Raw genomic sequence first — 20,777 nt, 5'->3', positions numbered from 1 at the left:
CGGATCCGCCATTTTTTTTGGCGGATCCGTTCTTTTCCCCATTGATTTGCATTACCGGCGGATCTTGACGGATGGCCATCCGCTGGATCCGTTTTTTTGCGGATCCGTCAATTTTTTTGCATCCGCCGAGATGCCTGGACGGACCATGTAGCGTTTTTTGTGCTGCAGGATCCGCACTTTTACAGTGCGCATGCCCGGAGGAATGAAGCCAGGCAGAAATTTATCCCTGAAATCATTTCTGGCGACAGAAAAAACTCTCTCTCCTTCCCGGGCAGCGGTTCCTTTAAAATTCTTCATTCAGCGAATCCGTCAAAAAAAACGGTCCGGTGGCATCCGTTCACATCAGTTAACAACAGATTCGCTTTCCGCCATTTTGGCGGATTTTAACTGACACAAAAAAACTGATGTGTGAAACAGGCCTTACCCTATAATAAACAGATACATTTGTTGAATATTTTCTGTTGTCCAAATATGCCTTAATTTTATTTTATCATGTACATTTAGTCTACCAGGCAGATAACCTATACGATCTGTCAGAAAAATACCTCTCAATAACTTTCTAATCCCCGAGTTAGTCTTTGCCAGCATAATTTGCATTGAAGAACTGAATAGTCTTTTCTGGACAAGCAATTTATGGTTTTTCTCCTGGGTGACTTAGTAACAGCATTTTCAGTGCTACCGCTTTATAGCAAATACATTAAACAATATCCAATTATGTCATCACTCTGGGTTGTTTAACCTGCTTAAAATTTTAATAAACTACAGCACAATATGTTTAATTCTTCTATGAATTGTCACAGTAAATGGCTGAATTAATGGAGCTTTTTGCAATTAAGAATCTTTATGACTTTGAACAAATATGGAGTTGTCACAGTGAATTAACAGCTCCAAATTCCAAAGTACACAGTAAAGTATTATCATCACTGGAATGTTCTATTTCTAATAAAATGCTAACCCAGTTATATATGTCATTGAGTAAGTCTATATAACACAGCTGACATCTGCCCTGTGTGAATCAGCCTGTGGAACAATGGTAAGCCTGCACCACCCAGGGCAGGTGATACCTGGGTTATGTAGCCTGCATCTGCCTCTAACATCAGCAACCTGAGCTAGATCTGATTTCTGCTGATAATCCCTTAAATGATGCTGTCAATCACTAACAGGCATTTAACTTATATGATCCCAACCAAGCATCTATACTGAGGGCCTATTGGACTCATTTGGCAGTGTGATCATTGCTTACCAATAAGATTCCATGGCATCTTTCTGAAGAGCCCAGTTGCTGCTAAATTGGAAGTCCTGTGAATCCCAGCCATTGGCTGTGCATCATAGGAGAGAGTGACTTGTTCTACACACTCCACTACAAAATACTGCTAAATCTATCGTAGGTTGATAAAATGTAACGTAAAAAATAAAGTTTTAAAAAAAAATCTAACGATCCTATTTTTTTGTCAGTTAAATTTAAAAAAATGAATAAATAAAAAATAAGCAAATTCGATATTGTCATACCTAACAAGAAATATGAAAATATAAAGTTGTTAATTCATACAGTAAGCATTGTAAAAAGAGAAAAATTAAAATTGTTGCAGCACCAAGCAAAAGGCAAGTATGTATTTTCAATTGAAGCCACTGAGAATCAGTTGATTGCTTCAGGTCCCGCTTCAGAAACCCCCTAAAGGCTTGTGCACAAGACCGTAATTATAATTATCGGACGGGTGCCATCCGTCATTTTGACACTCATCTCCATGTTATTCAATGAGGCAGTGCACATGTCTGATTTTTTCCTCAGACAGAGTCTGTCCAAGGAAGAAATATGGACGAAACAGAATTAATCATCTTTCCCCATCTCACGTGACCCTCCCAACGGACCTATCCATTAAAGTAAACGGCTATCCAGTCCCACTAGCTCGCTGCCTCGGGGTTATCCTTGACACTGATCTCTCTTTCAAACCACATATCCAATCCCTTTCCACTTCCTGCCGACTTCAACTCAAAAATATTTCATGGATTCGTACATTCTTCAACCAAGAATCTGCAAAAACCCTAGTCCATTCCCCCATCATCTCCCGCCTTGACTACTGCAACTTCCTGCTCTGTGGCCTCCCCTCTAACACTCTCGCACCCCTCCAATCTATTCTAAACTCTGCTGCCCGACTAATCCACCTGTCCCCCCGCTATTCCCTGGTCTCTCCCCTCTGTCAATCCCTGCACTGGCTCCCCATTACCCAAAGACTCCAGTTCAAAACCCTAACCATGACATACAAAGCCATCCACAACCTGAGTCCTCCATACAACTGTGACCTCGTCTCCCGGTACTTATCTGCACGAAACCCCCGATCCTCACAAGATCTCCTTCTGTACTCCCCTCTTATCTCCTCTTCCCACAATCGCATACAAGACTTCTCCTGCACATGCCCCTACTCTGGAACTCTCTACCACAACATATCAGACTCTCGCCTACCATGGAAACCTTCAAAAAGAACCTGAAGACCTACCTCTTCCGACAAGCCTAGAACCTGCAGTAACCACCAATCCACCAAACTGCTGCACTACCGGCTCTACCCTCGCCTACTGTATCCTCACCCATCCCTTGTAGATTGTGAGCCCTCACGGGCAGGGTCCTCTCTCATTCTGTACCAGTCGTGACTTGTATTGTTTAAGATTACTGTACTTGTATGTACTATGTATACTCCTCCTCACATGTAAAGTGCCATAGAATAAATGGCGCTATAATAATAAATAATAATAATAATAACATGCATGAGTTTGATCAGAAATTCTGATTGCTCTCGGCCATGCAAGCCAATGAGTTCTTTGGAAACCATCGGACTGTTCTCGGATAACATCTCAGTGCAATACAATTTTCACAGACTGACACAGTGGAAAAGATGTTTTTCTCCATCTTCTCTTCATCCTCATTAGAGTTTGATCAGAGTGTGATTTACATAATCGGCCCAATTCTCTCTGAGGAGGGAGTATATGGTAGTCTGCACCAAGCCTAACACTGACCAATTTGTTTCACAGAGGTGAAAACACAAAGAACAACTATAAATTGTCCAGTTGCCAATTTATTTTCCTCTATCTGGGGATCATACTCGCACATCTATCACTGGTCAACTCTTGGTCACCCTGCAGGTCATCCCGATGGCTCTCCAGTAGCCAATTTTAGTAGTCATGGCCATCTCATGGTCACCAAAGTTGCTGATAGGCTGCCTCAGCTACACACCTCTTCTGCACTTATTGACCACTCACCTATAGTTCCTTCTGCAAAGCTCAGCCATGAACAGGTAGGCTAAGAGAGTTTCCCTGCCTTGCCTTGCCAACCCGTGTAGCAATTCAGATGTTATGGTTGAATCATAATGCAAGTTCAGCCCACAAAAATCTCCCTAAATCTTCCCACAAAGTTGCAGACTCTCTGCTGCTATATCAAAATGCTTATTTAATAGGGGGAAACCACAAGTAGTATGATACTTGGCCTGACAAATTTCCTGGCTGGGAAAAGGATAAGCAATATTGAAATGCTGGCCATCAAAATGTCCTCATATTCTAAAAAATATCTGTGGATTCCACTAGTAGCGAGGCATTTTGATTTCTTGAACTACAGTTGTGTGAAAAAGTGTTTGCCCTCTTCCTGATTTCCTATTCTTTTGCATGTTTGTGACAAACGTTTCAGATCACCAAACAAATTTAAATATTAAACAAAAATAACACAACTAAATACAAAATGCAGGTTTTAAATGAAGGTCTTTATTATTAAGCGAAAAAGAAATCCAAACCTACAGGGCTCTGTGTGAAAAGTGATTGCAACCTAAACCTAATAACTGGTCGGGCTACCCTTAGCAGCAACAACTGCAATCAAGCATTTGTGATAACTAGCAATGAGTCTTTTACAACGCTCTGGAGGAATTTTGGCCCACTCATCTTTGAAGAATTGTAAGTTAGCCACATTGGAGGGTTTCTGAGCATAAACCGCCTTTTTACGGTCATGCCACAGCATCTCAATGGGATTAAGGTCAGGACTTTGACAAGGCCACTTCAAAGTCTTAATTTTCTTTTTCTTAAGCCATTAAGAGGTGGGCTTGCTGGTGTGCTTTGGATCATTGTCCTGTGATGACGTCGCTATAATGCACATGCTGTGCCGAGCAGTGCAGAACTGCAGAAGACACACTGAGGAGACTGGAGCAGTAGGGAATGGGGAGAGATGAGTATTTATTTATTTATTTTAATGTGGCACCAATTATACTGTATGGAGGACTATACAGGCCCATTATACTTCATGCAACACTTTGTAGGCCCATTATACTGTATGGAGGACTTTTTGGGCCCTATGTGGGCCCATTATACTGTATGGAGGACTATGTGAGATCCAATAATCTGTATGGAAGACTATCTGGGTCTGTTGTACTGTATGCAGGACTATGTGGAGTCATTATACTGTAGGTAGGACTATGTGGGGCCCATTATACTGTTTGGAGGACCATGTGGTCCCATTAAACTTCATGGATGACTATATGGGGCCCATTATACTTTAAGGAGGACTATGTGGGGCCCATTATACTGTGTTGGGATCACAGTTGGGGCCTCAGGCTGTGTTGGAGTCACCATATTTTGCTGGGAAGATACATTAGAGACATCATACTGTGCCTGTGGAGGAAACTGTTAAGGAAAATAATGTGGGGGTATCATACTGTGTTTGGGGGCACTTTAGTTGACCTCATACTTTATTATCTCTATTATTTATTAAATCATGTTTTTTATCCTTTGTTATTACATATTTAATTTAGGCCATTGGGCTATATGCTTTTAACTGCTCTTACATAACATATTATATTAATCCAGTATGCTCCATTTGTGATTGTGTATATTTTATTCTAAGATCTAGTCATTAAAACATACTTTGTTCGTGGGACAACCCCTTTAAGTTTGTGTATATATATATATATATATATATATATATATACTAGCTGAAGATCCCGGCGTTGCCTTGGCATTGTAACCAACTGTGGTTAGTTATAACAAATTATAATGATTATATTGCACATAAAAACCGTGCATCTAATCCTATCCTGTGTGATACTGACTGCTGAGCCATGTATCTAATCCTATTCTGTGTGATACTGTCTGCTGAGCCGTGTATCTAATACTATTCTGTGTGATACTGTCTGCTGAGCCGTGTATCTGTTCCTATCCTGTGTGATACTGACTGCTGAGCCGTGTATCTATTCCTATCCTGTGTGATACTGACTGCTGAGCCGTGTATCTAATCCTATGCTGTGTGATATTGGGCTCCCCCTGCAGTCTGTGTCAGAGGGTGGTCTGTGTTGGCACGGTAATAAATTGTGTTATTTCCAGCTTTACAGAAGGACGATAACACCATAGAAATGATAAGAATAATAGGCCTCAGTTACCACAACTGTCTACAAAGAAAACTGTTGCTGATAGCAACCAATCACAGCTCATTTTTCATCTTTTAAACAGCTCTGGGACAACGTGGCGAGTTTTGAGTGGTGACTTTTGTGTTTCGACTTATATGTGGCGAGGTTGGTGTATGTGTGGTGAAATGTGTGCTGAGAGTGGTATATGTGTTGAAGCACGTTGTAGTGTGTGGTGCATTTTGTGTGTGTGTTGATATCCCTGTGTGTGGTGAGTATCTCATGTCAGGGCCCCACCTTAGCAACTGTAAGGTATATACTGTTTGGCGCCATCGCTCTCATTCTTTCAGTCCCCCTTGTTCACATCTGGCAGCTGTCAATTTGCCTCCAACACTTTTCCTTTCACTTTTTCCCCATTATGTAGATAGGGGCAAAATTGTTTGGTGAATTGGAATGCGCAGAGTTAAAATTTTGCCTCACAACATAGCCTATGACGCTCTCAGGGTCCAGACGTGTGACTGTGCCAAATTTTGTGGCTGTAGCTGCGACGGTGCGGATGTCAATCCCGAACATACACACACACATACATACACGCGCATCCACATTGAGCTTTATAATATATATATGAAAAGGTTCATTTTTATATTTGATGATAAGGAAAAACTTCCTCAATTGCAGACTTTTTTTTAATAAATACCAAGGATGGCCAGCAATTTTGTCAAAGCTTTTAATTTTGTCCCTCTTTGTATTTGAGTTTGACATCCCTGCACCTAGATCTAAAGGTACACACTTGAAATCATCTCTGTACTGTCCATAATTTGTATATGATGAAACAAATGCCTATAAGCTTTTCCAAACTAAAATATGCCACATTTGATAATCTATCTTGGTAATGCACTCCTCCCATTCCCTTAATAATCTTGATTGCTTTTGTCTGCATCTGTTCTAGTTTAGAAATATCTTTCTTATACACTTGAGCCTAAAATTCTACACAGCATTGTGGGCACATACCCTAGACATATGATAGACAATGCTGATAGAAGTGAGAAAACACTCAAAGGTAACACCTAAATACCTTCTGATCCAAGACTCTAGAAACTGTAAAATCAGTTTATAGGAAAAAAAATTAGAACAAGTATAGTGATAATTTCAGATTCATCCCATTACAGCTTAAAGGGAATCTTTCACCACATTTGACCAATCTAAATTATTAATATGGGCATACAGGTTATAGACTGATGATAAAAGTCCTCCCTGTATGCTTCATATCAGATGTCTTGTTACTGATAAATCATCGTTTACCACTTTATATAAATGACCTCTTCCAGACTCTGGGTAGGATGTTGACTGGACGATAACTCTGCCTCCAGAGATTATTTTACTTGAAGTGGGAGTTACCAGTGTGGTGTGTAATGGCCGCTCTCTGCGCTCCTAATCTCACTACACAGCTGTGTGTGATTATACCTGACATCAGCAGATTCCTCTCGCCTTCAGCTTCCATCTCACAGGCAGACAGGGTTGCAATATTGCTGCAATACTACAAAGCTCACAGAGGGGCAGAAAATATGTTTGCAAGAAGACAAACTTAATTTCTCCTGTGTTAGTTACTTGTCTCACACTGGTAACTCCCTCTTTTATTTAATATAATATCTGGAGGCAGAGTTTTCTTCCAGGCAGCATCCTCCCCACAGTCTGGAAGAGGTCATTTACATACAAAAAAATGTGGATGTCTCTAAAATTTGACATTGGATTGCAGATATCAAGGTATCATGTTATTCAGTTGTCTATGGCCTAAAATACTGAACATGGTCTAAAACTCACATTCAGGTTCTCATCATTGCAATAGATCAAATATGAAGCTGACATTAACCTTTTAACTGCTTTAAATTAGACAACTAATTAACTCCTTTCCTAACAGGGAACAGGGATGTGGATATTAACTACTCTAGACCGACAAGAAGTTTTATGCTATTACCTAAACATTATGGCACTGTGCATCTGGTTGATGTATTGCTAATTACTAGATCATTGCACACTACAATTTATTTGATGCTGTTCTATATAACTCAGTTTTAAAGATTACATATATTTGGTCCCAAGTTAGAGAGATCATATAAAAGTAATATGGATTTGTTTGCATAACCTTCCACTACACACATATACTACTGAATACATACAATTGCAATTATTCAACACCAATTGCAAATTAGGTCTATTGGCAAATCTACAAACTTTCTGCCATTTGCAATAAACCAATCCAATAAAAACTATTTAAAAAGTTGAAAACAACTGGTGTAACAAGTGATTTCTGCAGATTCAACACAAAATGCCATTTTTATTACTACTGCAGCTTCAGAATTATTCAACCCCCTAAACATAATTCCTCGTAAGAGGACACATATGCAAACTCATTTGCTGTTTGTGTTGGCACACCTTAAAATTGTTCCAGAAAATGAAGTATTCCTCCCAATAAAGTATTGCAATTACATATTTTGTTATACATATCTTTATTTCCTTTGTGTGTATTGGAACAGCACAAAGAAAACAGAGGGAAAAAAGGCAAATTGTACATACCGTATATTCTCGTGTATAAACCGACCAGTGTATAAGCCGACCCCCCTAATTTTGTCACAAAAACTGGGAAAACTTATTGACTCACCTATAAGTCGAGGGTGCACAGTGAGTGGCCCCAGATAATGCTGCTAGTGAGTGGCCCCAGATAATGCTACACAGTGAGTGGCCCCAGATAATGCTGCACAGTGAGTGGCCCCAGTTATGCTGCACAGTGAGTGGCCCCAGATAATGCTGCACAGTGAGTGGCCCCAGTTATGCTGCACAGTGAGTGGCCCCAGTTATGCTGCACAGTGAGTGGCCCCAGTTATGCTGCACAGTGAGTGGCCCCAGTTATGCTGCACAGTGTGTGGCCCCAGTTTTGCTGCACAGTGAGTGGCCCCAGCTTTGCTGCACAGTGTGTGGCCCCATCATATTGATGCTGCCGCTGCCTCCATTACCAAAAAAAACCAAAACTGTATACTCACCTCCATTGCTGCCCCCTGCTCATCAGCGTTGCTGGCTCTGCAGTGACTGTGCAGGCAGAGGGCACGATCGCACCCTCTGACCTGAATGTCACTGCAGAGGACTCAAGACAGCAGAGCGCAGGGACAGGTGAATATGCCTCCCCCTGTTCATACTCACCAGGTCCTGGCACTTGTCTCTGCAGCGCAGCCCCTGCTTGTTCCATGTTGTCGGCGCTGCTCTTCCTTCCTGCTTCAGCGGTCACGTGGTACCGCTCATTAAATATGCGCATATTTAATGAACGGTTACACTTGACAGCTGAAGCAGGAAGGAAGAGCAGCACCGACAACATGGAACAAGCAGGGGGGCTGCAGAGGGTGAGTATGATCTCTGACACCCCCGCTCCCCATCCCCGCTGATTCCCCCTGGTATATGACTCATGTATAAGCCGAGAGGGGGACTTTCAGACCTAAAAAATGGGCTGAAAATCTCAGCTTATACACGAGTATATATGGTAATTTCACAAAAAACAACAAAAATGGGCCAGACAAAATTGTTGTCACTTTTCCAAAAATGTGGGTAAATAACTTTGTTTCAAGCATGTAATTTTTATTCAAACTCACCTGTAGAAGGTAACAGGTGTGGAAAATAGGAAAAATCACACATGAAAACCAAATAAAAAAGGGAGAAGTTGACTCAGTCTTTGCATTGTGTGTCTTTGTGTGCCACCTTAAGCATGAAGAACAGAAAGAGGCAAAGAACTCTCTGAAGAACCAAAACTGTTGAAAAATAACAATCTCAAGGTTACAAGTCTATTTTCAGAGATCTTAATGTTCCTTTGTCCACTGTGCGCAACATAATCAAGAAATTTACAACTCATGGCACTGTAGTTAATCTCCCTGGACGTGGACAGCAGAGAAAAATTGATGAAAGGTTGCAATGCAGGGTAGTCCGGATGGTGGATAAGCAGCCCTAATCAAGTTAAAAAAATTCAAACTGTACTGCACGCTCAGGGTACTTCAGTGTCAGCGCGAACTATCTGTCGACATTTGAATGAAATCAAACGCTATGGCAGGAGGACCCCACTGCAAATACAAAGCTACACTGCAGTATTCCAAAATGTACATGAGTAAGCCAAAATCCTTCTGTGAAAGCATCTTGTGTACAGATGAGACCAATAAAGAGCTTTTTGATAAAGTACACCATTCTACTGTTTACCAAAAATGGAGAGGCCTGCAAAGAAAAGAACATAGTGCCTACAGTAAAATATGGTGGAGGGTCAAAGATTTTTAAGGGTTGTTTTGCTGCCTCTTGCAGTGTGTACAACACATCATGAGATTTGAAGATTACCAAACAATTTTTGTGTTGCAATGTAGTGCTCAGTGTCAGATAGCTGGGTTTGCATCCTAGTTGCAGGACAATGATCCTAAACATGCTGCAAGAAGCACCCAGAAATGGATGGAAACAAAGCTCTGGAGAATAGTGATGGGCGAACCCGTGGATATTCGAATTCTGTCTGGTTCGCACATCTAAGAAAGAGTTTAGTTCGGGTACCAGAATGGTACCTGAATCCTAACCCCATTCAGATGAATGAGGGGCAGGGGCTCGCTGGCACTTTTCAGCCTGGGGGGCAATCACAAGGCAGTGGCCCTCCAGATGTGGTGCTTTTGCCCTGCTTATCTCTGGCTGCTGCATTAAAGCAGCAGAGATAACAAGCTTTAATAACAGGCTAGTACATAGATATGGGAACAGAACGGAGCCAGCTGCATATATATGGGAGCAGAACCAAGTTTGCAGCCTACATTGATACTGTAACAGAAGCAAGTTGACTATATAGACACAAGACCAGAACCAAGATTGCTACGTAGACAAGGAAACTGACTGGAGCTTACTACAGAGATATGGGAGCAGAACCAAGCTTACTACAGACAAATGGGAAAAGAGCGGAGCTTATTACAGAGATATGGGAGCAGAACAGAGCTTACTACAGAGATATGGGAGCAGAACCAAGCTTGCTGCCTACACAGATACTGTAACAGAAGCAAGCTGACTACAGAGATATGGAAGCAGAACCGAGCTTACTACAGAGATATGGGAACAGAACAGAGCTATGGAAGCAGAACCGAGTTTACAACAGAGATAAGGGTGCAGAATCGAGCTTACTTCAGAGATATGGGAGCAGAACCGAGCTTACTGCAGAGATATCGGAGCAGAACGAAGCTTACTGCAGAGATAATGGGAGCAGAACCGAGCTTACTCCAGAGATATGGGAGAAGAACTGAGCTTACTGCAGAGATATTGGAGCAGAACAGAGCTTACTCCAGAGATATGGGAGCAGAATCGACCTTACTACAGAGATATGGGAGCAGAACGGAGCTTACTCCAGAGATATGGAAGCAGAACCAAGCTTACTACAGAGATATGGGAGCAGAAAGGAGCTTACTCCAGAGATATGGGAGCAAAATGGAGCTTACTCCAGAGATATGGGATCAGAACGGAGCTTACTCCAGAGATATGGGAGCAGAATGGAGCCTACTCCACAGATATGGGAGCAGAACCGAGCTTACTAGAGAGATAAGGAAGCAGAACAGAGCTTAATACAGAGATAAGGAAGCAGAACAGAGCTTACTATGTCTACTACAAGATACAGAAACAGAACCAAGCTTATGGCATACATATTGTACCACGATCTAGATTACTACATCAATACAGTATCAGAACCAAGGTTACTGCTTAGATATGGTACCATAACTGAGCTTACTTACAAACATACAACTCCAGAAACACGGACATTTAAACACACAATATGGCGGGGGCATTGCCAGGGTCCTTAAAGCTCAAGGGCCCAAGCCCCAAAAAGCATGTCTCCCCATAAGACCAACCTTTAGCCATTTAAAATAGCATGTATATATAATTACAGTATACCACTGTTGCTACCCAAAAACACACAATGCAAAGACCAATATGATCAATATTACTACTATAAAAGGCCAAAACAATACGTCTGCACAATGCCCACTACCATCACCACCACACCGCGAATACATAATATAATATGACCATTACCTCTACATAACAAAACACTCTAATCAGACCAATGACACCACCATACACCTTCTACTACATAATGACCGAAACACATTAAGCTGTTACTAAATAAATAAAAAAAATAAAAGCTACTAAAAAGAGCACTAGTCCCACCTTACAGGAACCATATATTGGTAGATACCAGTCCTGCACAACACATACATGATTATAGTCAGGGCTGCCACTAGGAATTTCGGGGCCCCATACTGGCAAAATTTTTGGGACCCCTTGAGACTCCACCCAGGCTCCACCCCAGTTCTGCCTCCACACCTCGAGCCTGCCACAGTCCCACCGCCCGCTCTTGTAAAACTCATCTTCTACACCACGTCCTCACCAGTCTATTAACAGTTCCCAGCAAACACCATATCACATACATAACCAGCAGCTTTTGTTTTGGCCAAAAGAATTTTTAAGCCACCACCACAACAAGTTAGACTCTTTTGGCCGGGCCATATTCTACTCTTACTTATTAAACATTTCCTAAAATATCCAATACTCTTTTTAGGTTTATTTTTATTTATTTTTCTTTAAGGGAATGAGTCGCATATATTTTTTAGAATGACCATTAATACCACATACAAGGGACAAAAACCGTCACACCATGACCAGACCATATATTACCACCACATAGCAACCAAATAATACCATATATAAGGAACAAATACCTCCATACCATGACCAGACCACATATTACCATCACATAGTGCCAAATAATACCACATACAGGGAGAAATACCGCCACACCATAACCAGATCACATACTACCACCACATAGTGACCGAATACTACAATACAGATCATTAATAAAAAAAATACACAACACTAATGCCACTATACCTAGGAGCTTTGTAAATAGTGTACAGGTAATACAGAGCTCACCATTGACATTATACACAGGAGCTCTGTATACAGTGTCAGTGTCCAGGTAATACAGTGATTACCTATGACATTACACACAGAAGCTCTGTATATAGTACACAGTGAACAGGTTATAGTGTATAGTGTCGGTGTACAGGTAGCACACTGATTCACCATTGATGTCTCCAGCTGAAGTCCCTCATCTTTGCTTTTCTTTTTTATACAGCGCAGACCGCCATCATTTCTTTCAGCCAGGACTCGTCTCTGCATAAAATAACACAAAGTTACCTTGAGCACGGCTTCCATAGAACATTCCCCATTTTTCCGCTTTCTTCTACACTACACATCTTAATACAGACATGCACCCACCATTAATATATAATAATCCACCATTCCAAATATAAATTATAATTCACCACTGCGCCCCCACCAACAATAAATAGCAATTTCCACACCTAATAAATATATACATTAATTAGCCCCTGTACTCTTCCTCCAATTCATTACCAGTCACTGCATCCTCAATGTCCCCCAATATGTGCCTCCCGCTCCCCCAATTCATTATATTTATATGCCCCTTCCGCCCCAATTCATTGCCATGTCTTTCTCTCCCACCCTCTATTCATTATCAACTGCTCTACCCCACATTCAATGCATAATTTACTCCCAACACCCTGAAAATTCATTATTTGCTCCCCCCAGGTCCTCATTTGTTCTCCCCATCCCCCACCTTCAATTCAATTGCTGTCCCCGTCCCTCATTTCATCATTTGCAGTCCCCCTCACTTCATCATTCGCTGTCCCCCTTCCCCCCTCTTCAGCATTTGCAGTCCCCCAATCTCCCCCCATTTCATGTGCAGTCCCCTTTCGTTCATGTGCAGTCCCCTATCCCCTCCCTCACATCATCATATGCAGCCCCCCTCCATCATTTGCAGCCCCTTCCAACATTTGCAGGCCCCATTCCATAATTTGCAAATTGCAGCACCCCCTCCATCATTTGCATCCCCCCTTTCATCATTTTCAGCACCCCCTCCATCATTTGTAGCCCCCTTCATCATTGGCAGCCCGCTGTCATCATTTGCAGCACCCCCCTCCATCATTGGCAGCACCCCCCTCCATCATTTGCAGCCCCCTCCATAATTTTCAGCACCTCCTCCATCATTTGCAGGCCCGCTCCATCATTTGCAGCCCCCTCCATCATTTGCAGCCCCCTCCATCATTGGCAGCCCCCTCTATCATTTGCAGCCAACTGCATCATTTGCAGCCCCCCTCCATCATTTGCAGCCCCCTCCATCATTTGCAGCCCCCTCCATCATTTCCAGCACCACCTCCATCATTTGCAGGCCCCTCCATCATTTCCAGCACCCCCTCCAACATTTCCAGCACCCGCTCCATCATTTCCAGCACCCCCTCCATCATTTGCAGGCCTGCTCCATCATTTCCAGCACCCCCTCCATCATTTGCAGCCCCCTCCATCATTTGCAGCACCCCCTCCATCATTTCCAGCACCCCTCCATCATTTGCAGCCCCCTCTATCATTTGCAGCCCCCTCCATCATTTCCAGCACCCCCTCCATCATTTGCAGGCCCCTCCATCATTTCCATCAACCCCTCCATCATTTCCACCACCCGCTCCATCATTTCCAGCACCCCCTTCATCATTTCCAGCACCCGCTCCATCATTTGCAGGCCTGCTCCATCATTTGCAGCCCCCTGCATCATTTACAGCCCCCTCCATTATTTCCAGCACACCCTCCATCATTTCCAGCATCCCCTCCATCATTTGCAGCCCCCTCCATCATTTGCAGCCCCCTCCATCATTTCCACCCCCTCCTCCATCATTTGCAGGCCTTTCCATCATTTCCAGCACCCCCTCCAACATTTCCAGCACCCGCTCCATCATTTCCAGCACCCCCTCCATCATTTGCAGGCCTGCTCCATCATTTCCAGCACCCCCTCCATCATTTGCAGCCCCTGCATCATTTGCAGCACCCCTCCATCATTTCCAGCACCCCCTCCATCATTTGCAGCCCCTCTATCATTTGCAGCCCCCTCCATCATTTCCAGCACCCCCTCCATCATTTGCAGGCCCCTCCATCATTTCCAGCACCCCCTCCATCATTTGCAGCCCCCTGCATCATTTGCAGCCCCCTCCATTATTTCCAGCACCCCCTCCATCATTTCCAGCACCCCCTCCATCATTTGCAGCCCCCCTCCATCATTTGCAGGCCCCTCCATCATTTCCAGCACCCCCTCCATCATTTCCACCACCCGCTCCATCATTTCCAGCACCCCCACAATCATTTGCGGGCCCCTCCATCATTTCCAGCAACCCCTCCATCATTTCCACCACCCGCTCCATCATTTCCATCACCCCCTTCATCATTTGCAGGCCCCTCCATCATTTCCAGCACCCCCTTCATCATTTCCAGCACCCGCTCCATCATTTCCAGCACCCCCTTCCTAATTTGCAGGCCTGCTCTATCATTTTCAGCACCCCCTCCATCATTTGCAGCCCCCTGCATCATTTACAGCCCCCTCCATTATTTCCAGCACACCCTCCATCATTTCCAGCACCCCCTCCATCATTTGCAGTCCCCTGACATCATTTCCAGCACCTCCTCCATCATTTGCAGCCCCCCTCCATTATTTGCAGCCCCCTCCATCATTTCCAGCATCCCTTCCATCATTTGCAGCCCCCTGCATCATTTCCAGCACCCCCTCCATCATTTGCAGCACCTCCTCCATCATTTGCAGCCCCCCTCAATCATTGGCAACCCCCCATTCTTCATTTGCAGTCCCCCTCCACCTTTGGCAGCCCCCTTTCTTCATTTGCAGCCCCCTCCACCATTTGCAGCCCCCCTTTCATCATTTGCAGCCCCCTCACCCATTTAATTTATTTGATAAAGAAAAAAAAACATTTTTCATACTTACCTCACCAGTGATCCCCAGCAGGCACAGCTCCTCTTGTCATGGCAGACGCGGTACCTGGAAGGAGCCCCCATACATTGTATCATTTTCAGCAGTGAATAAGCTAGGCTTTATGGGCTGCTGAGAGGCCCTGAGAGGAGCCTAAACAGTCTAGCACATTCACTACTGAGACAGCTAGAATGTATGGGCTGTAGTCAGGACCTGCAAGGAGCCCCTACATTCTAGCTTCAGCCATGTCACATGACCAGAAGTCCAGGGAGGGCGGAGGGAGTGAGTCGGAGCTGCGCAGCTGTCAAGGTAAGACAGCTATGCACAGCTCAGAGAAAGCTGCCGGCCCACGTGTGCGCCTGGGGGAGCGGTCCAGGGGGCATATGCCTCCCTGCCACCCGGCCCAGCCCACCCCAGATGAGGGGCCCAAATATCTGTTGTTTGCCACTATGTCATCTGCATGACAGCACGGCAAACACAGGCTCTGATCGGCGGTAAGATTATTACCGCCGGTCAGAGAGCTGTGATTCTCATGCTGTCAGATGACAGCGTAACCAGCAGCTGTTATCGGAAGTAAAAAGTTTACTGACATTCACAAGCATCAGCTGAAGAGGGAGTACTATTTCCATCAACCTATACCTGCTGTCGCTGATAACAGCAAGAGCAGATGCCGCTGATGGGAGCATTCATCAGCTGGGGTCTGTGCTATAAATAAACAAATTAAAAAAATTATGTTTGGTCTATTTTTGATAACCAGCACTGGCAAAACTGACAGCTGCGGACTGCAATCCTCAGATGTCAACTTTATCATGGCTGGTTATCAAGAATATAGGGGTCCCCAAGCCATATTTTTAAATTATTTTAATAAAAAATTTTAAACAACGGCGTGGGGCTGGTATTCTCAGGTTGATAAGGAGACAGTCTAAGATTAGCAGCCCACAGCTACCCCAGAAAAGACGCATCTATTAGGTGGGGCTGATGTCAGCTGTTTTATGGCCGCTGACATCAAGCCTTATAGATGCCTCTCCATTACTAACCCCACTGTTAGATTGTAAAAATTACACAGCCATAATAAAATCCTTCATTTGAAAGAAAGCCACTGACACCTTTAATTGAAATAAAAATAAAACACATAGTTATACCCAACTTGTGCTCAATCCATTGAAGCCCTTATCACCTGTAAGAAAACAGAAAATAATAAACAATATAGAGCTAGTATGAATCACTAAAAATGAACCAAATCACCCTGGAACAACCTGTAACTGTCCTTACCCATAATCACCACTCGGGGACTCAGTGTGTGCAGCCCCAATATGCGTTTCGCATGGGCTTCGTCAGGGGCGTGGCATCTTATGCAATGTCCTGTCTTTAAATATCAATCCCAATCTGCAATTGCTCTAATGGCGCATGAGCAGCAAGACCACCGGCCAAGGAAGGCGTCATATCCGGTCTCAGACTGGCATCACCGGGAGGTAAAATCCCCTGTGATGTCAATCCCGGGAGGTGCCAGAAACAGGGACTTTCAATGAAGCGGCTACAGCCGTGCCTGCCACTCATGCGCACTAGTAAAAAATGCACCATCTTGAAAAAGGGCCGTCACGACTATAGACATATCAAGTGTGGGCAACAGCCAAAATACATACCAAAGAGAATAATACACCACCGGATATTTGGTAAAAATACACCAGTATAAATGCTATCTAATTGGTGCTTTGTTAAATAAGGACAAAGAAATCTAAAAACAATTGCCTCAACTGATAATAAAGTGAAAGATAAAGTCATTAGTGATAGTTTACAGTGGCAGTGCAGCAAAACAGTAAAAATATCTCTATAAAACAATATATAACATAAATGTTATAAATTACAAAAAAAACATTTAGCAAGGAGCAAAATTAATAATGAATACAAAAAAACAATGGCAACCATATGCATAAACCCAAAAGAAGCACAATAAAATATGTATCCCATCAAACCTGTAATATTAAAATAATATATAATAATAAAATTATTTTGAAACACAGATCATACGATAACGGAGTATGCTAATTTCAATCATATTATAGAAAGGTGAGATGTCATCATGTCCCATTAATGGTGCAAGGTTGCCTCATCCTCACAGGGGGAATCCAAATATTTCTCTCTGCTGTCCAGACAGTGTCTATGAAAACGTTCAAGATGAGAAAAGTCACAAGATCGGGATCCAAAAGGACAATCCATAGTCATGAAAGATATATTAATAAAATAAATAGACAAAACAACACACAAAATTAAAGGGAATCTGTCACCCTTTTTTACGAATATGAGCTGCCGGCACCGACATCAGGGGCTTATCTACAGCATTCTGTAATGCAGAATACTGCAGTGCGCAGGCGCCGGACCTCTCCCGACACCTGCACACTGCAGTACTCTGCTCTGCCCTCAACAGGGCAGAGCAGTGCACCTGCGCAGGAGCCACAACAGGAAGGAAAGAAGAGGACGGCATCGTATGAAGATGGGAGGCACTGGACCAGACCGTGACACCCATCGGACTGGAACGGACGCCGGGGTGAGTGTAATCTAACTCTTTTTACTTATCTTTCAGATTACATCGGGGGCTTACATGCTCACATGTCCTGACTCGCAATTCACGTGAAGTGAGCCCAATATATAACAGACCACATGAGCATCTAGCACAATATACAACACGTGTTGTGCTGCAAGAAATATAGTCCTTGATTTTATATTGCCGCTGCCCGTCTGCTGAGGTAAAGGTAGTGGTACGAATAAGGTTCCTACAAGCCAAGCAGTCACCGCATGGAAAACAGACATTTTTTTGTGGACCTGCTTTGAAGTATGGAGTCTTTGCAACATAATGGCTGTTAACGAGAATATCTCTTAGATTCTTCCTCTTTTTGCTGTCATGAGTGGAAATTATTATTATTATTATTATTATTATTATTATTATGCATTTATATAGCGCCATTTATTCCATGGCACTTTACATGTGAAAAGGGGAAAGATAGACAAGTGTAATAAACATGTGTAAGACAAGGGACACACAAGTACATAAGGAGAGGGGACCCTGCCCGCGAGGGCTCACAATCTACAGGGATGGGTGAGGATACAGTAGAAGAGGGTAGAACAGGTCGTGCGGAGGTTCAGTAGACCAAGGATCATTGCAGGCTGTAGGCTTGTCAGAACAGGTGGGTCTTCAGTTTCTTCTTGAAGGTTTCCGTTGATGGTGAGAGTCTGATATGTTGCGGCAGAGAGTTCCAGAGTATGGGGGAAGCACGGGAGAAGTCTTGTATGTGGTTGTGGGAAGAAGAGATAAGGGGGGAGTAGAGAAGGAGATCTTGAGATGTTCGAAGGTTGCGTGTGGGTAGGTACCTAGAGACCATGTCACAGATATATGGAGGAGACAGGTTGTGGATGGCTTTTTATGTTATGGTTAGGGTTTTGAATTGGAGCCTCTGGGCAATAGGAAGCCATTGAAGGGCCTGGCATAGGAAGGAGGCTGGGGAATAGCGGGGAGACAGGTGGATTAGTCAGGCAGCATAGTGTAGGATGGACTGGAGCGGAGCCAGAGTGCTAGAGGGGAGGCCAGAGAGTAGGAGGTTGCAGTAGTCGAGGCGGGAGATTATAAGAGCATGCACTAGTGTTTTTGTGGTTTTGTGGTTGAGGAATGAGCGAATCCGGGAAATATTTTTGAGTTTGAGGCGGCAGGAGGAGGTGAGGGCTTGAATATGTGGTTTGAAAGAGAGCACAGAGTCGAGGATCACCCCAAGGCACCGAGCATGCGGGACTGGGGAAAGAAAGCAGCCATTGACATTGATGGATATGTCTGGTGAAGGCGTAGAGTGAGATGGGGGAAAGATGATGAATTCTGTTTTGCCATGTTCAGTTTGAGAAAGCGAGCAGAGAAGAAGGCTGAGATAGTACAGTAGACAGACATTGTGGGATTTCAGTCAGTAAGGAGGCAAGGTTGGGTCCAGATAGGTAGATCTGCGTGTCATCGGCATAGAGGTGATACTTCAAACCGTAGGATTCTATGAGCTGTCCCAAGCCAAAGGTGTAGATGGAGAATAGTAGGGGTCCTAGGACAGAGCCTTGAGGAACACCAACAGACAGGGGGCGAGGTGAGGAGGTGGTGTGTGAGAGGGAGACAATAAATGTTTGGTCTGTTAGGTATGATGAGATCCAGGATAGGGCCAAGTCTGTGATGCCAAGAGATGAGAGAGTCTGTAGCAGGAGGGAATGGTCTATGGTGTCGAAGGCAGAGGACAGGTCCAGGAGAAGGAGGACAGAGTAGTGTCGCTTGCTCTTGGCGGTTAGTAAGTCGTTAGTGACTTTAGTTAGGGCAGTTTCAGATGGAATTATTCAGTCAGGAATTATTTTAGATAACATTGGTTCAGTTTGTAAAACAAACCAGTGCTTCTGTAATATCATGCGGATTTTATCCAATTGATGATTGTATGTGGATACAAACCAAATAGAATTGTCATCAGATGTTCTTTTTTTGGTTAGGAGTAATTTATTTCTCATAGTAGCTTTAGCTGTCAAGTAACTCCTTTTTATGCATCTCCTGCTGTAAAACCCTCCCCAAGTTCCAAAGCTTGTCTTTCAAAAGAAATATCTGAGGAGCAGATTTGCCTCATACGAAGGAATTGACCAGTTGGAACTGCTCTAATTCTGGAGTCGAGGTTTTGTCACTTATAACATTTATGTTATATATTGTTTTATATAGATATTTTTACTGTTTCGCTGCACTGTCACTTTAATCTTTATCCTGCACTGCCACTTTAAACTATCACTAATGACTTTATCTTTCACTTTATTATCAGTTGACTGAGTTTGACTAATTATATGTGAGACGTCTGTTTTTAGACTTCTTTGTCCTTATTTAACAAAGCAACAATTAGATGGCATTTATATTGGTTTATTTTTACCGTATATCCGGTGGTATACTATTCTCTTTGGTATTGGGTTGGAGAACTAAACTAGTACACACCAGGAGATTGAGAATGAAAGCAATAGACACAAAGGTGTCACTAGACACCAAGTCTTGAAAATGAAAAGGATGGATATAGCGGGCTGTATCACGTTTATCAACAGAAAAAAATAAATATTTTAATGTGCTTGAGGTCGGCAGACAGCTTCATATCACCACCACAAAATGACAGTGTGGGATATGGCGGGCTGTATCACATTGAGCAACAGAAAAAATTAGAATTTTTTTAATGCGCATTAGGTCTGCAGACAGTTTCATATCACTGCCAAAACATGACAATGTGGGATACGGCAGACTGTTTCACATTTAGCAACAGAAAAAAGCATACTTTTTTAATGTGCCTTAGGTCTACAGACAGTTTCATATCACCACAGCACTAAATGACACGGTTGGATACAACAGCTTTTTTCACATTTAGGCTGGTTTCACACTTGCGTTTTTTTGCGCTGTATTTTAGCGTTAAAAAACGCATGCGCTTTTTTTTCCTGTATTTTGCATGGGATGCGTTTATGTGCGCATACACATGCGTTTGTATGCGTTT

At 43.2% G+C, this 20,777-nt stretch overlaps 1 protein-coding gene across 4 annotated transcripts in view; it reads right to left on the bottom strand.

Annotated features, from left to right (window-relative positions):
- The window catches only part of GRM1 (glutamate metabotropic receptor 1), a 649,343-nt gene that overhangs the window by 437,869 nt on the left and 190,697 nt on the right, over positions 1–20,777 (bottom strand). The gene's annotated exons all lie outside the window — the stretch shown is intronic.

The sequence above is a fragment of the Dendrobates tinctorius genome, unplaced genomic scaffold (assembly GCF_039654945.1).
Source record: "Dendrobates tinctorius isolate UK_male_01 unplaced genomic scaffold, ASM3965494v1 ptg000250l, whole genome shotgun sequence".
NCBI lineage: Eukaryota > Metazoa > Chordata > Amphibia > Anura > Dendrobatidae > Dendrobates > Dendrobates tinctorius.
This window is presented reverse-complemented; position numbering and strand designations above follow the sequence as displayed.